The 17057-nt window shown below is 31.5% G+C and overlaps 1 non-coding gene and 2 pseudogenes across 1 annotated transcript; all 3 read right to left on the bottom strand.

The window, feature by feature from the left end:
* Positions 1–1343: 1343 nt before the first annotated feature.
* On the bottom strand, positions 1344–1465 carry LOC118607350 (annotated as a pseudogene).
* Positions 1466–13652: 12187 nt separating this feature from the next.
* On the bottom strand, positions 13653–13768 carry LOC118606970 (annotated as a pseudogene).
* Positions 13769–13777: 9 nt separating this feature from the next.
* On the bottom strand, positions 13778–13850 carry TRNAI-UAU. Its single transcript has one exon. It is a non-coding gene; the product is annotated as a tRNA-Ile (tRNA).
* Positions 13851–17057: the final 3207 nt, after the last annotated feature.

Raw genomic sequence — 17057 nt, forward strand, 5'->3', positions numbered from 1 at the left:
AAATCTCATCCAAGAGTATTTCTTACAACATACATATGTGTGACACTTGTCTCTTTGGTGGACTTTGGCAGCTTCCAATCTATTCCAGAAGCCTAATGCATTTGAGAATTTATATAAGAATCTAACTTAGAGAGTGATAGCATGTAGATTAAGAAGGGATAATAGAGATCACCCATCCCTACCCAAACCCACATTTCACAGAAGGAGTCATTCAGACCTAAAGGATGTTACATGTAATATGGTAAAATCATGTTACAAGTATGCAAGGAGTGATCTTTTTAGTATTAAGAATTAAATAACAACATAGATATATCATAGAAATATTAGCATAATTTCTTCATTTTTCTTGCCCCAGATTTAGAACAGAATAAAAAATATGTACATAATATAGCTACTTATATGCACACTAAAGCAACTGAAATATACACTGACCCAAAAAATGATACAGAAAGATTAGCATGAGAATTACAAGATTTACATTAATATTATAGGTAATAAAAAATAAAAACAGAAAATCCCAAACTACTCCTAAGAATATCAGGCTTCCTATTATAATATACTATACTACTCCAACAAATAAAGTATATTTCACTATAAACTATCTTGACCTCCATAAATTCAATATTTTCCCCATTTTGAACACATAGTAATTTTAATACTCCGAACACTATTTTTAGTTATTTCTATTACAACATGTCCTCAAACTGACAAAACTAAATTGCTACTGAGTTTAATTATTTACATTTTTAAGTTTTAAATTTTATTTTGAGATAATTGCAGATCAACATGAAGTTGTAAAAAAATAAGAGAGTTCATGTATCCTTTCCCAGATTCCAATAATGGCAAATCTTGCAAGATTACAGTACATTATCAATGTTTTACATTACGGTCAAGATATAGAGCAGTTCCCTCACTACCATTTCTTCTATTGTCTTTTTATAGCCACACCTAGATCTATCTCCTCTCCACCAAGTCTCTAATCCCGGGCAACTCCTATTTGTTTCCCATTTCCATAATTTTTAAAGTCAACTTTAACAAAAGTCATGGAGATGGAAATATTTGAGAGAAAAACTAAGCTTCTGAAGTAGCATTTTATATTATCGTTCTCTCAGTACATGGAATTCATATTCTCCTAAACTTTTCCTTTAAGTTAATTTTTAGATATCTATCAATAACATAAATTTACCAATTGCTATTCTTTATTAAATAAGACTTCTTTATTGTTTACATGTTTTATAAAGTCTCAAGAATTTTTTTTTTTTTTTTAGGTGAGGAAACCCTTCTTTGATCTCACAGATTGCAAGGACCTTGTCAGTTTACAATCCCTTACTTTTTATTTTTTATGCCTACAGCACCTGATCTTCCTAGGTGGTCTCCCATCCAAGTACTACTAACCAGGCCTGATCCTGCTTAGCTTCTGAGGTCAGGTGGGATCAGGCTTGTTCAGGGTGGCATGGCTGTAGACAAGTTTCAAAAATTTGAGGGGAAATAGTAAAAACTACAAATAGAATAAGTTGAAATTTAGAAACTTGATCATATTATTTCCCAGTGATGTACCCCTGGAGAAATAAATCCTTTCTGGGGCTATATTTCCTCATGTAGAAAATTTTAGAGGTTACAATGATCCCTAAAGCTCACATAATGCATTATTTCATTTATAATAAGATAATTTATGGAATAGTTTGAATCTTTCCTCACAAAGACAGTTTTCTTTCTTTCTTTGTTTAAATATAAAAGTAGCAGAGACACCAAGTATAGCAATAAATAAATATTGAATGTGGTTGAGAAGCAGCAGATTTGGCTTCCACCCACTAGTCACCACCACTGGAATTCAGACACATGTGACACATCTGGCCAATTGGTGTGACAGACTACTTGTGATTAATTTACTTGCTCAAGGGTGGAATTTCCAGAAAGAAACTTTATTTCATAAAAAGAGAGGTCTACTTTCTGCATTTTAATTTTTAGGGTGGTAAATTTTACAGCTTAAATGTTGATATGTTATCACTTAAATTTATGTATTGGCACACCCTGTTCTCCTCTGCCTCTCACCCCTGTCAACATGGATTAATATCTGAATCTAAGGAGAGAAAGAGGGCTATGAGCAAAATGTGAAGGGGCTACTACACTAACATTAGGTAAGACATTAATTAATTTACTCAAAAAGTGTGCCTAATATATACCAGACCCTTTTCTACATGCTGTAAATATAGCAGTGAACAAAAAGAAAAATGTCTTCCCTCCTGGCACTAACTTGTAACTTCATAAAAGCAGCCATATTACTGTATCCATGTAGGTCAATGGCAACACTAAAGAAAAAAAAAAAAGACTTTGTTTTTGTTTTGTTTTGTTTTTTTCAATTCTATAGCAACGCAAATTGACTTCAAAATTTTGGTAGACACTACCAAGAACAAATCCATTACCAGTGCTGTTAGCCATAGTGACTTGAAAATTATATGACACCTAGTGAAAGTATGGGCAATGTCAGGCAATATTTCCTGAGTTCAACAATAAACAAACAGAAGTACCTAACAAACGAAATTTTAGCCACAGAGTGTAGCTGAAATGACTCAGTGCTTCATAAATCAAGCAATGCCTATTAATTGGAGTAGTAATATACTATAAGGCTAAAGTAAATGTTTTAAACAATTGGATACTGCCAGGTAACTGATGCGTCTTGGAAACACATGTAAAACATCCTTTAGGAACTCCTTGGACTACCTAGAAGTCCTTTAGTTGTTGTTGTCAAGACTATCGGTAACCCCACAGATCTTGGGTCACCCCTGAGATTAGCTAAAGTTTCTCATAAATTTCTGTGATTGCAGATCTACTTCCCCCTAAAACTGCAGCAACTCTCAGCTTTATGCCCTGGGCCTTGGAATTCCTGAGAGCTTGCTCAGCCTGTCTAATTTTCAAAGAAAGAGTGATGAAGAAGGAAACATTTGTTGTGGATATTTGTTATTGGAGAAAATACCAACATGTAAAATGGCTTGCAAAGTGGTATGAATAAAAGTGCCAAGTTACAATGAATCCTCAGGAAATGGTGAATCAATCAGATTGATATACTTGTTTAGAAACAATTATAAAAATAGTTTGGGGTGATACTGAAATCCTTAAAAAATTATGGATGTTTTACTTTATTCCAAAAGCAATGCAAAACTATTAAATAAATTTTGATCAGATTAATTCTATTCTTAGATTTGATTTCAATATAGCTAGCCCTAGGGTCAACAAGAAGAATATTTTAAAATCAGAATTTTTAGTTATGGGAATCATTAGAGAAACAGTACTAGGTATAGAAAGAAATAATTAAAGCCTAGCCTCTTTGACTTTATCTTTGACTGAAATTTTAAAATAAAGAATAGTAATGGCTATGTAAGCATAGGAAGATAGATCCATTGTGGAGCTCTAGATACCTTGCACATCCCCATATAAGCCAGATATAGGTAGGCTTAACGATGGTTTGGTCAAAGTCTTGATGTAATGTCCTGTGATCATCCTTAGAAGATGGTGGGAGCAATGTACAAATCACTTTTATATCTTGCAGAGGCTCTTTATCTTGTGTTTGGTTGCCACAAGGATATTTCAATTCTGCCTCCCTTCCCTTTCAGTCTTATCCTTATTTTGGATATGAAACTGTTTGGCTGTAATCTAAAACTGACTACTCAATGGTAAAATGACCCATTTCTCACCATGCCATCTGTCATTTGGCCCATAAGATTTGATGTCATTCTGTGGGACTAGGGATGCAGGGAGGTGATACAATATTGGTCTTGCTTTTCTGTATATGCAATAAATTATGTAATTTCATTTTTTTAAAATAGGAAGTAAGAGGATTAAATAGTTGTCAAAGAAATATGGAGTTAATAATTTAAGAGGGAGAATGGAGAAAGTTGATAGATATGACTCAAGACTGAAGACTGTCAAACGAGAAAATGTGGTACAGTATTTGGTTTTACTGGTGTAGAGTAGCAAGAAGAGCTACTCATATTCCCCATCTTGGACAACCAATATGTATAGATGTCTAAAAAACTGAATGATGGGGAAGGGGAATCAAATTACTAAAGATTATCTTGAAAATCAAGGAAAATTTAATCAGAGTGAAAAAGAGGAAGACATGGAAATAAAGGAAGTTGAGTTGAGAATGAAAACTCTAAGAGGAGAAAAACTAAATAGTAGCTACTAGAGCCTATTAAATATCTTAGTTTTCATTTTATCTCCTGTACATACTATGAAGTAGATGATCAATATATAATTGAGAAATCATATGTCACAGATTTTAAGATTCTTAAAAGGTACACATACTCAAGTACTTTCTTAATCTTTGCTTACATTTGGTCACCTTTCCCCCTTTCTAATATACAAACAAAATCATTGCCTTTTTTGTTATAATGTTTTGTGTATTTTGATAAATTCACAAAAATTCAGTGATAAAACAAAATAAGACTTTATGCTATTAACATAAATGCACTTTACAGCAGTCATCAGTAATGATTGCTATGGACAAAGAACTTTTTGTGATCTTGGCTTTCATTAATAAGATTTTTAATGAAGTTTAGTAAAACCTTTAAATCATATTATTCTAACATTCATAGATACTGTATGTTTTGTGAGCACTGTTAAGCATTTGCTGAGCAGTACTCATCATTACTACCGTTAGCAGCAGAGAACATAAACTTTTCAATAAATAAAGTTACTTTTATGACTCTTTTTGGTAATTAAAAAGAAATGAGTTTCAGATTTTTATTTTTATTAAAATATTTAATATATGTTAATTATTATCTTTGACTTCTAAATATGTTACTGTACATCTAGGCAGTTAATGACTTTCCAAAGAAGCTTAACATTTAAGCGCTAAAGTAAAATCAAAGAGATGTCAGTAATAAGGCTTGCAATACGACAATGCAATCTGGCATATGAGAGGCCTTCCAGGAAAAAAAAAAAAAAAAAAAAAAGCCATTCATTCTTTCAGTAAGGCAAAATCTGAAAGTCAGTTTTTCTCACTTGACAGTAGATCAGCATAATCAAAGTAAAGTCCCCTTCGGAGAGTTGTGAACATAATAGAAAAGAAAGGCATATATTTACCATGCTGTAATAGAATATTTTGTAATAACACTCTTTTTGAAGCATTGCCAAGGCTTTTGTAAGAAGTAATGGAAATGCTGCACTAGTATGAATAAGAAATGATGATTTTCTCCAGCAGTATAATGAATGATAGAATTCTTTATTACCATTGCCAGAAAATTTATACTGACAAGTATACTCATATAATTCATGGCATAACATAGAACGTTGTATTGTCTTGTCAAATAAGGAAGCATTTTAATTTAAGATAAATTGTACTTCATGAGCTGGTACAGTCTTCATACATCATTTATCAAAGTTCTAATCATTATGATTAATTTTTTTAAAGTTAAGAATAAGTTTTCAAATACTCTGATTACAAAAAAAAGTTTTAATTGGCAGTAGCCATGTTTTTAAGATTATAATCTGAGAATTAAAAAAGTGAGATTCTTTATGAAAGGTGGTTTCTTTGCTAACATTAGCTACTAAAGATTAAGGATACTTCATACTTTGCTTAGTTTATGGAAGAAAAATAATTTTGACATGCTCCACTTAGCAAGAATTGTACATACAAATTATGTGGTTTATGGAGATATTTTAATCATTTCTTTTGCCTGAATCATATAATGGATGCTATTAATAGAAGTAATTCATTGAATGGTCTCGCTCTGATTTAATAGGTGTGAATCAGCAAAGTGTGAATTAAAATAACAATGATATGCTGACATACATCAATGTTCATATTTTTTCTATAAGAATATTGCAATGAGATATTTGATGATAAACAATATCTTACAACTCACTACATCTACTTTGTAATAAACTACATTTTAGATTTAAAATATTTATTAGGTAATAGGCAAGAATCGGGAACAAAAGTAGTTTAAAGCTCTGAAAAATCAATTTAAGAACTGTACTAATAGCAATACATTAAAAAAAGAAAAAAATTTGAGAATATTTCACCTGTTAAGCTATGCAGCAGTTACATTTAAAAATAAAAGCATTAGCTTATTTTTAAATTAAAATTATTTTTAAATGTTGATTTTTATAACTTATGTGCACATTTGAATGTCACGATTTAATGAGACAAATATATATCCTTCAAGATATCAAACCATTTTAGACTTAATACAAATGATCTTGAAATAAGATCAAGTATTTAAGTGGTATTCATAATAACAAGAAACCATAAGTTAAAGTAAAAAGGGTAGATTGATGATTGATAATAAAAGTAAATTATGAATTATGCCTATCAAATATGATCATGAAGCATGAAGTATTGGTGAATGTATTTATAGATCAAGATATACACCTTATTAGTAGTCTTACTCCTTGTCTAAAAAAAAAATCAATGTCAAATTAGTAAAACATTAAATCTAATTTTTTTTAATTATAGTGGATAAAATATTTGATGATATAAATTTATAAATATTTCCTTGAATATTGTGATACATTGCAGAGAACTTATTTTTATCCAAAAATTTAAGATAACACTTTTTAAATTCATCATTATAAGAGAATGAGTTCTCTCATGTAAACTATGAGAGATATATATTGTCAGCCTATAAAAGCTGCCATAGCATTTTGGAAGTAATCATTAGCATGATAGATTCTCAACATTTTATTGATGCTTTCATGCATCACTATAAATGACAATTATTGTTAGTAAGAGGAATTTCCAGGAAATCGAAGCATGATTGGTGTGCTGAGAGAACTAATGGCCCCAACAATGTCCATGACAAAAATGCATCGAACCTATGAATATGTTAGGTTACATGACAAAGGAGGTTTAAAGTTGCTAATCAACTGATCCTAAAATGGGAAAATTATTTTAGATAAGTTTGGCCCAATGGAATCACAGAGTCCTTAAAAGTAAAACTAGAAGCAAAAGAGTCAGCATCAAAGGGATGTGATATGAGAAAGATATCTGGTCATTGCTGGGTTTGAAAATGGAAGTGACAGAGCAGCCAAGAAATGTGGTAGGTTCTAGAAGCTGAAAGAGGCAAGGAAATGGATTCTCCTCTAGAGCATCCAGAAAGGAGCATAATCCTGCTTACACCTTGATTTTAGACCAAGGAGACTCTTGTCAAGGTTCTGGCCAATAGAAGTGTAAGATAATAAATGTGTTTTATTTTAAGCCACTATATTTGTGGTAATGTTTTATGGTAGCAAAAGAAAACTAGTACTATATATATATGTAAACCAGCCCAAATAGCCATCTAATTCATGCTTTTTTCTTTTCTTCATTTTTTTAACATTAACACCTCATAAGCATCATAAGTTCTCAATGATTATTCTTTGAGGATCTTAATCATTATTAATGTACCTAAAAGTACATGTATGCAAACATATACATGTATATGCATGAAGAGAGAAAGAACCTAAATATCGCCCAAATGCTGAGGAAATAAATAAACCAAAAAAGTCAAGTCTTGAAAGGAAAATTAATAATCAAACAAACAGAATATAATGAGTCACTGATAAAAGAAAAAGTATCACTAAATATATCTAAGAGTAGTGGAACAGGGTAAAGATATAGAAAGTTTTCTTGACATGCCTCAGTAGTGTTTTTTACAGAAAATCTGGATTGTTCTGGCTTTGTTGCTTACTAGTTGTAATATCTAAGGCAAATGATACAGTCTCTCTGAATCATTTCCTATTTCTGTAGAATAAAAATAGCATAAAACAAGGTTTTAATTTTTCCCCTATTACTACTTATTTAGGTGATATTACGTAAGTATTCATTTTGCTGGAGTCATTTCCTTATTGATAAAATAAAGGAAATTGATTAGAAAAGCCCTAAGGTCTCTTTTTGTGCTGTTAATCATCGTCTACAATTTAATTATGTATCTGACATAAATAAATCCTATTTATTTGTAAGAGCAGAGCCTCCCATCTCTCCATTTCACCTTCTCCATTCCTCACCAAATCTACACATTCACATACTTTCTCACTAGCCCTGACTGTGGACTGCCTAGGACCATAAAGTCAGAGATGGACTTATCATTCAGATCCTTAGATGTTTTTATTGAGTTAGTAGATACCCCAGAGGTATGGCTCCTTAAAGTGGGTACCTAAAAAAGCTAAACTAAATTGCATTTGAAAGTTCTTCTTCCTAAGTTTTCTTATTTTATCCGTGCCCTTACATTTATTTATCCAGAGTTCAATGAGTCATACTAGCAAACAATGTTACACAAAAACACAGGAACACATAAAGGTAAATGAGAATGATTTCATATCAGTAGTCTTTATTTGACTATATGGATAGTCTTTCTTTGACTATCCATATGATAGCCTGAAAGTCATTCATTGAAACATAATGCAAGCATATATTTGTTATAAGCAGTAAGGTTAAAATTCAAAACACAATGCTAGATTTTCTAAATAACCCCTGAGAAATCATACAAACCTTAATTTTCACTGTTTAACACTTGAGAGGACCTCTAGTCCATCTTCATTTTGTTAAATAATTATGTAGAATAAAAATAGTCCTCTTCATCCTCTGTATAGGGTGAATAATGACCGCTCAAAGATATCAGACCCTATCCCTGCAACCTTAAATTTTACATTATAAGGAGAAAGGGTCTTTACAGATGTGATTAAGGATCTTGACAAAGGGAAATCATCCTGGATAATCTGGATGGGCCCTAAATCCAATAGCAAGTATCCTTGTAAGAGAGAAGCATGGGAAGATTAGACATACACAGATCAGAGTGACTGCACCAGAAATAAAGGAATGCTTATAACCACCCAAAGCCGGAAGAGCCAAGAAACGAACTATCTGCTATACCTTCAGAAAAAAGAGTATTAGTCCTACTGATATCTTGGTTTCTGCTCTTGAAACTACTGTTGAACTTCCAGTCTTCAGAACTGAGAGAATAAGTTCTATTGTTTTAAACCACCAAGTTTGTGGCAATTTGTTACTGCAGCCACAGAAAACTATACATCCCCCAAAACAGTTTTGTATATTTTTATTAAATTTAGCAAATATATTATCTTAGATGACTTGTAAATAATTCATAATATAAGGATTGAAGTTATACTTAAAAACAAAATAGAAAAAAACAGCTTAATAGTCATTTAGCTTTTCGTATTAATAGGATAATAAATGTGTTTCCTTTAGACAATGTTTAGATAATATTGATCCAAATTCTCCTGGTTCGTAAATTATTCTCAGTACATCTGTAAATTTTTATTAGGCTTTTTTTACTACTTCAGTCTAATGAGGTAAGATTATTTGACATTTAATATCGACATAGATTAGTGCTATAAAATATTTCTTTATACACAAATTCACTATATTTTAAGAACAAGGATTAATAATAATGTAATTTATAACTACTTTCCAAACTATAATATTAAAGTCATTCTGAATTATACAAGTATGATAATAATAGCTTTAAAAACTTTACCCCAATCCAATTACTCTAATGACAATTTCCTTATTTCTATAAACTTTTAAGTTTAAAATAGTTTTAGATATACAGAAAAATAGCAAAAATAATATAGAGTTCCAACGTACCCAACATCCAGTCTCCTCTATTAATATATTACATTATAATGGTACATTCATCACAATTAATGAACCAATATCAATAAGTATAAAGGCCATGCTTTACTGACATTTCTTTAGTTTTCACCTAATGTTTATCTAATTAATAAAAATTAATGCTGAGGAAAATTAGAGAATATATAAATAATTAAAGAAAGTTTTCATTCATCAACTGGAAGTGAAAATATAAAAATGACATTAATAAGGTACAATTTACCAATTGTTTCTACCATCAATTATGCTCTGTTGTGTCTAAAAATCATCACCAAACTCTAGATCATGTATACTTTCTCTTGTGTTTACAAAGAAGTTCTAAAGTTCTAAAGTACTTATTCATAATCTTATCTATTTTCAATAGGTATAATATAAAATTTACACAGAATGTGTTCTGTGTTTCCATTATTAGTATATATGTTTTCTATATTGTTATGTAGCCTTTATGGGCTTGATGCCATGATAAAAGTGTTTACATAATTATGTTTAAATTCAAATATAAAAAAAAAATGTTTAACAACTGCTAAACCCAAACATGATTAATATACTATGTTATACAGACTCGGGAGAACTATAATCATAAAATTGTAGTAATTTTGATATTACTTTCACTAGAAAATTTATAGTATATCAAACTCTAGTAATTTATAGCATATCCAACTTTAGTTCAAAATGAATGACTGCAACTCTCTTGTTACATCTTTTATCAAATACTGATTAGTTGTACCCTTTTGTAAGACTAAGATGAAGGAAAAAGTTTTCCTTAGAAAACTAAGCTAACTGAGAAAACATGAGGTAAATATAAAAGTAGTGCTGAATAATGTATTCTGCTACACAGGGGTTTTGTCCCAAGAGAAAAATGAGACTCTAAACATCTGCTGGATTTTAGAAATGATTCCAAATGTGTCTCACCATAAGACACTTACTTGAGATCGAGTGGCAGTATGGCATTGTTGTGAAGAGCATGGGCGTTCAACCTGTAACAGGAACAGTACCTGGGTTGCTTAAAAAACAAATATTTATTTTTCAAACTCTGGATGCAGGGAAGTCTAAGATCAAAGCACCAGAAGATTTGGCGTCTGGTGACAGTCCTTTTCCTGATTCATAGAAATATCTTCCTGCTCTGTCTTGACAAGGTAGAATAGGGGACAGAATTCTCTCGGAACTCTTTGATAAAGGCACTATCCCATGAGGCTCCACTCTCATGACCTAATTACCTCCTGAAATCCCCATCTCCAAATGTCATCACACTGGCAAGTAGGTTTCAACATATGAATTTCAGAGGAACTCAAATATTCAGTCTATAGTAGTGTTAGTTAAGGTCTTTGCCCCATTTTTTAATCAGGTTTTTTCTTTTCTTATTGTTGAGTTTTAAGAGTTTCTTGTATATTTTGGAACAGACCTTTATCAGATGTGTCTTTTTCAAATGTTTTCTCCCAATTCTGTGGCTTGTTCTCTCATCTCTGGAAATCGTCTTTTGCAGAAAATAAGTTTTTAAAAATTTAAATGAAGTCCAGCTTATCAATTCTTTTTTTTCATGGATTATGCCTTTGGTATCGTGTCTAAAAAATCATCATCATACCTAGGTCATCTAGGCTTTCTCCCATGTTATCTTGTAGGATTTTATATCATAGACTGTATTTTTCATTTAGATCTACTTTGAGTTAATTTTTGTGAGGATCATCAGGTCTGTGTCTAGATTCATGTGGTTGTCTAGTTGCTTCAGCACCATTTGTTGAAAAGACTATCTTTGTTCCATTGCTTTGCCTTTGCTTCTTTGTCAAAGATCAGCTGACTATATTTTTTTGACCTAAATTCTGGCTCTTTTCTGTTTCACTGATCTATTTGTTTATTCTTTCACTAGTACCACACTGTCTTAATTACTGTAGCTTTATAATAAGTCTTGAAGTTGTGTAGTGTCAGTTGTTCAATTTTGTTCTTCTACTTCAATGTTGTATTGGCCATTCTGGGTTTTTTGCCCATAAATGTTTTAATTGCATCATTCATTCAAAATATTTATAGATGAAATATACGATTACATCACTATGATAACTTTTAAATTCTATTGCCACTTATATTTAATACCTGACAAATACTTATGACATACTATCAGAAATGCTGAAATAAATATTATACCCAGTTTCAATGAAAATGATTTGTACAGTTACTTATTCTCTCTCTCTTTCCCTGTGAGTGTTGATCTAGTTCTCATTCTTATGCATACTCTTTTCCCCTCGAAAAGGCCCATACTAATTTATTAAAAGAAGTCAAATGAGGTACACTAATTTTTGGCAGGCCACTTATATTTAATACCTGACAAATACTTATGACATACTATCAGAAATGCTGAAATAAATAAACATATTTCTCCACAGAGAAAGACTAGCTTTATAGGTCCATGTGTGCTCAGTCACATCACATACACAGATAAAGTCTGAAAGAAAAGTAACTCTATCCTTTCTGGATCTCAGTTCAATGTTTGTGTTATGATGTTAAGTAATGAAAAGAAGGAGATGTAGCTATATCTTATTCTCTCTCTCTCTGTCTCCTGCTCTTTCTAATACAGAAAGCAAACTTTTCTCTTCCTCAGATTGCTTTAAAGAGTATGACTTTATTTAACAACTAAATGTATTAATAGTTATTAAATATTATAATTTATGATTAGTTAAAATTATGAGGTAATAAGATAATCAAATTCTGATAATGGTGCATCCTCATGTTTACATGACCGCTATGTTTATAGAAACGTAACAGTCCTATAAAGACTAGACATTGAACACATGAACTCCATAATAACAAATTGGTTGCAGTCATTTAGTTAATTATGTAGCTTTTGTAAAGTGTTTTGCTGTCTTACACCATGCCAGAGCTGAGATATAGACCAATAAACATATAAATCACGTGGCTTAAAATGCACTTGAAATTTATATTTTGAATGAGACTAGTCACAAACTCACAGAATTTGATTGGTTAGAGAAAATCTGAAATTTTCACATGATAACCAGCTATTGCTCAAGTAGATGTGAACATTAATCCAGGTTACTCATAGAACATTTATGTACTAGATCCTATAACATTTTCCAACGTGAAAGAAAAGCTCCAAAATAATATAGATAACTACATATAAAGAGGGTAATTGATTAAGAAGGGGTTATTATAAGACCTTCAAAATAGTGTGGGGCTATTAATTACTTAGGAAACTAAAACCAGATAAATGAAGAAGGAATAAAATGTCTCTTTAATGAACAACATTTTCCTGACATAAAATGTGGGATTGATTCCAATAATTGACTAAATTCTTCTTCTGGTTATTAAAACCTCCAGGTTTATTTGACTTTGCTTAAAGAAGGTGGGTGGGGGGGGGGAGGAAAAGATAATTTTTCATGACAGGTTGCCATTAAATAACATATTGTAATAAAAACTACACTGTAAATAACAGGAACTGTGTGCCATCATATTTTTGTTTTTAAAGATTCAATATACAGATGGCAATAGAGAAAATCCTAAAATGTAAAACCACAGTAATTGTTCCCCAAAATAAGTATAGGCATTAAAAATAATTTATCAGTAATAAAATACCTTAGTTTAAAGGTCTAACTGCAATAGAAATTATTCTAATCTGTATTTTTTATTCAATTTCTATTACCTCTTTTCTTTGGATGGCCACTTTTGATAAGGATAAGATTATTTGCAATGAACTTTGACCTAGACGTTATCTTTAAAGCCTGGATTTTGAACATTATCATGAAAGATTTAAACACTAATTTAAAGAAATTAAAATGTTCTTACAACAGTCTTTACTGCCTTTCAGGATTCTGATGTGCTTTCCCTTCTGTGCATGTGAGCTCCAGGCTTTGCTTCAGGGAGTATCCTTCAAGGCAACTCGAGCTGATGAGAGCTCTGCTCAGAATCTCACATGGAGTGGATGTCTTTCTGTGTGTTTGCTGTAAATAATGGATGGCTCTAAGTGATTCTAGATTGGCAACATACAGTGTGATATTTACTACCTTAATCTTTTTTTTTTTTTAATTTTTATTTTTTATGCCTACAGCACCTGGTCTTCCTAGATGGTCTCCCATCCAAGTACTAACCAGGCCCAACCCTGCTTAGCTCCCAGGTTCGGACATCGGGCTTGTTCAGAGTGACATGGCTATAGACCATGAACCATGGCCCCACTGAGGCATGAACCCAGGACCTTCTGCATATAAAGCAGATGTGCTAACCACTACACCATGGAACCATGTCCTACTACCTTAAACTTAGATTAAGCAGAGAATACTCTGTAGGGCATCTGGCCTGTGGATGCAAAGCATAATAATGCACATAAAAATTGCTTATTTAGTAGTCTCAGAGAAGACAGTGAAAGTATCATAATAATCTTAAGAAGTAGGCTATTATCATGACTTTGTTAGAGATATGGCTAAAATCTCAAATACTAAGTAAATTTTTATGATTACAAAGCAAAACAGAAATTGGAAAAGTGGTACTTCTTCTTGCTAATATTAACAACACAGTGAAAATGAAATCTGCATTGGTCATGCCTTTGAGTTTTTATTCTGAATGTGGTAAAATCACAATGCCATCATGGTTATTTGTACTATATAGGCCTCTATAAGACTTTGTCTTAACACTGAAAATAATAAAAGTGGATAAAGTGGATGTAGTGGAGGAAAAGAACTAAAACTAATGAGAGTCGACCAAATATTAATTATTCTCTGCCCCAACACCATGGAGAGAGCTAGGATTGCAAGCTAAATGTACTGGACTAAAACCACACACTCTATACCATACTCTTTCTCTGTGAAGATACAGGGTTCGTGTAAAACAAACCTATTTTCTAGTCTACAGAAAGAAGACTTAAAGAGTCTTCTTTAAGTCTTTTCCAAGACTCTTTAAGTCTTTTCCATGACAAGACTAATGTACTAGTGAAAAGTCTAAATCTAGACTGCAGGCCACTTAGAATGAATGATAATATATTGAGTTTATTTGAAATTGTGAACCCTTAATTATGTAAAAGGGAATGCTAAATGGCAAGGGTCAGATGGCAGATTGCCTCACATCATTCAACAGCAGAGAAAAGAACTGAAAATTTTACTCAAAAACACAAAAGAAATGACACATAAGAATAATTCTGATAGAAATGTTAATATTACTGAAGTAGAACTGAAATAATAGAATTTTAAGATATATTTAACTATCATTTTTTGTATTTAATATTATCATACTGAATTATCATCCATAGAATACCATTTATCGACCAGTTCTTAGATTTTCCTTTACTACCATTTAAATATGTTTAAATATAGCTTTGCAAAACTAATTATTTATGAACTGAATATATTCTATTATTGATTGACATGCTCTTGGAAAATCCACTTAACTTGAATTGACAAATACTATAAAGGTTAAATATTAAATAGTGTTGTTAAAGATATTTAGCACATAGTTAAGTTTTACTTCTTGATATATCATAAAAATTCAAATATCATTAGAAATGGAAGAGTGTTGGATAAAAATTACTTTTAATAGTGTGTGTCAGAAAAATTATTATAAAACTTTATATTTAAATCCTCTAGAAAATTCCTCTTCTAAATATGAAGGATATTTGAATCTCAATATTATGCTAGATTTGTTTTGGAAAATATATGGTGGGCCCATTATAGGAGTGAATTAAGATGTGTTGATATGAAATTTGATCTAGTTTCACACTTGAGTTATTTCACTTATAAACATATTGAGTTACACACATTTTTACCACATAAGAATATTGAAAGGTCTCCAAATAACTGCTGTTTCATCAAATAATTTCAACATATAAATCACTATTGTATATAATCTAGAAAACTCAAGTGAACTGCCCTCTGAAATAAAGTTTTCGTCAATATGAGGTTTCCTGAGGGCACCAGAAAAAATTGGTGCAGGCTATGAATGAGCCAGTTTCCTAGGCACCTTATAAGCTTGCTTGAACTTGCATGGGGAAGCTTTTACTGTGATAACATTAAAGTGTGGATCACAAAAAAGAAACTGAAAACTAAATCCATGACAATATCAGTTTTCATGCTCTTTTTTTAAAAAAAAGTACAGAGAGACATAAATAGGGAAGTCATATTTTTGTACCAAGTGACTGTATTTATGTATTTCTGTTCTCCTGCATCCCACCCCCAAATCATAAATATTTAGTAGAATGAAATTCTAGATAGGTGGTAGACAAGACTGAATAAATGATTAAAATTGCCACAATAGACCTGATAAATTCATTGGGGGTGGGGGAATGGAGAAACATTTTCATCAGTGGAATAAATGGAGAAATGAACTCATGGAAGAACTCAAATTTTCACACTTATTTTAAATTCACATATAACTAAACATTTAACATGTCTGAATAGCATCTAGATTAACTACTTTTGCAGGTGAGAAGCAATTCATTTTTTTTTCTTATCTACAAAGAAATTGTTTATTCCCCATTATAGGCTTTTTACCTGCAAAATTTCATTTTAAAAATTACTTGTTGATGAATGAGAGAGAAGGAAAAAGTAATGATTTTTAAATGAAAGTATTAGGTTCTATTTTCCCCCTAAATTTGTGGCATGAGACTAATCCACTTTCTTATTGCCAATTTGGAATATAAACAAACTTTTCTCCTCTTTCTTATAAAACTCTGTCATGATAATTCAGATGCCATGGAGAAACACATTAACTCTTTCATTACACAATGATGATCTCTAATGCACTGTTTTATAAATATTTACCTGTTCACATATATTTTTGCTATCCAGATTAAATAATTTGGTGTTGAAAGGGGTAAAGGCTGTTATAATAAAAACAAAAGAAATCATGAACTGTTGATTGCAACCACAATTTAATAAAATCTTATCACAAACTAACAGGGCATGTCTCTTTTGATTATTCTAATAACCAGAACTGTAACATTTATAAACTTTTTGCTTTACAAACAACTCTCAATGATATATTAATTTTCATTCTGCTTACAGTTCAGCATTATACCAAAATTCTATTGAAAAAGCCAAATAAGCAGTGAAAAGAAATGGACTTTAAAGCAACCTATTGTAATGCTGAAGACAAAATATCAACTGGAATGGTATGTATTTGGACAGTCATAACTATGATATTAAAGGAGACAGTCCATGCCTGACCTGCTGTTGATATAACCACAGGCTGGCAACACATTCCTCAAGAGCTGTATAACCTTCCATCATTCAAAATTCGTGGAGGACAGATGTTTTCCATCAGAGTGATAGTATTTTTACACTGCTTTCATTAAACTGTCATTTCTTAAACTGCTTCAATTTCAGGCCCCTTTTATCACTTTGTTAGTTTCAATGCATCTCTCTGTACTTTGGATGACAGAAAGGTAGCCCTGACTTTAATTGCATGTATACTTGCCAAAGATTGGGCCATACATGGAATTGTACCTAATTATGGAATG

The sequence above is a fragment of the Rousettus aegyptiacus genome, unplaced genomic scaffold, assembly GCF_014176215.1.
Source record: "Rousettus aegyptiacus isolate mRouAeg1 unplaced genomic scaffold, mRouAeg1.p scaffold_m13_p_8, whole genome shotgun sequence".
In the NCBI taxonomy this organism is placed as follows: domain Eukaryota; kingdom Metazoa; phylum Chordata; class Mammalia; order Chiroptera; family Pteropodidae; genus Rousettus; species Rousettus aegyptiacus.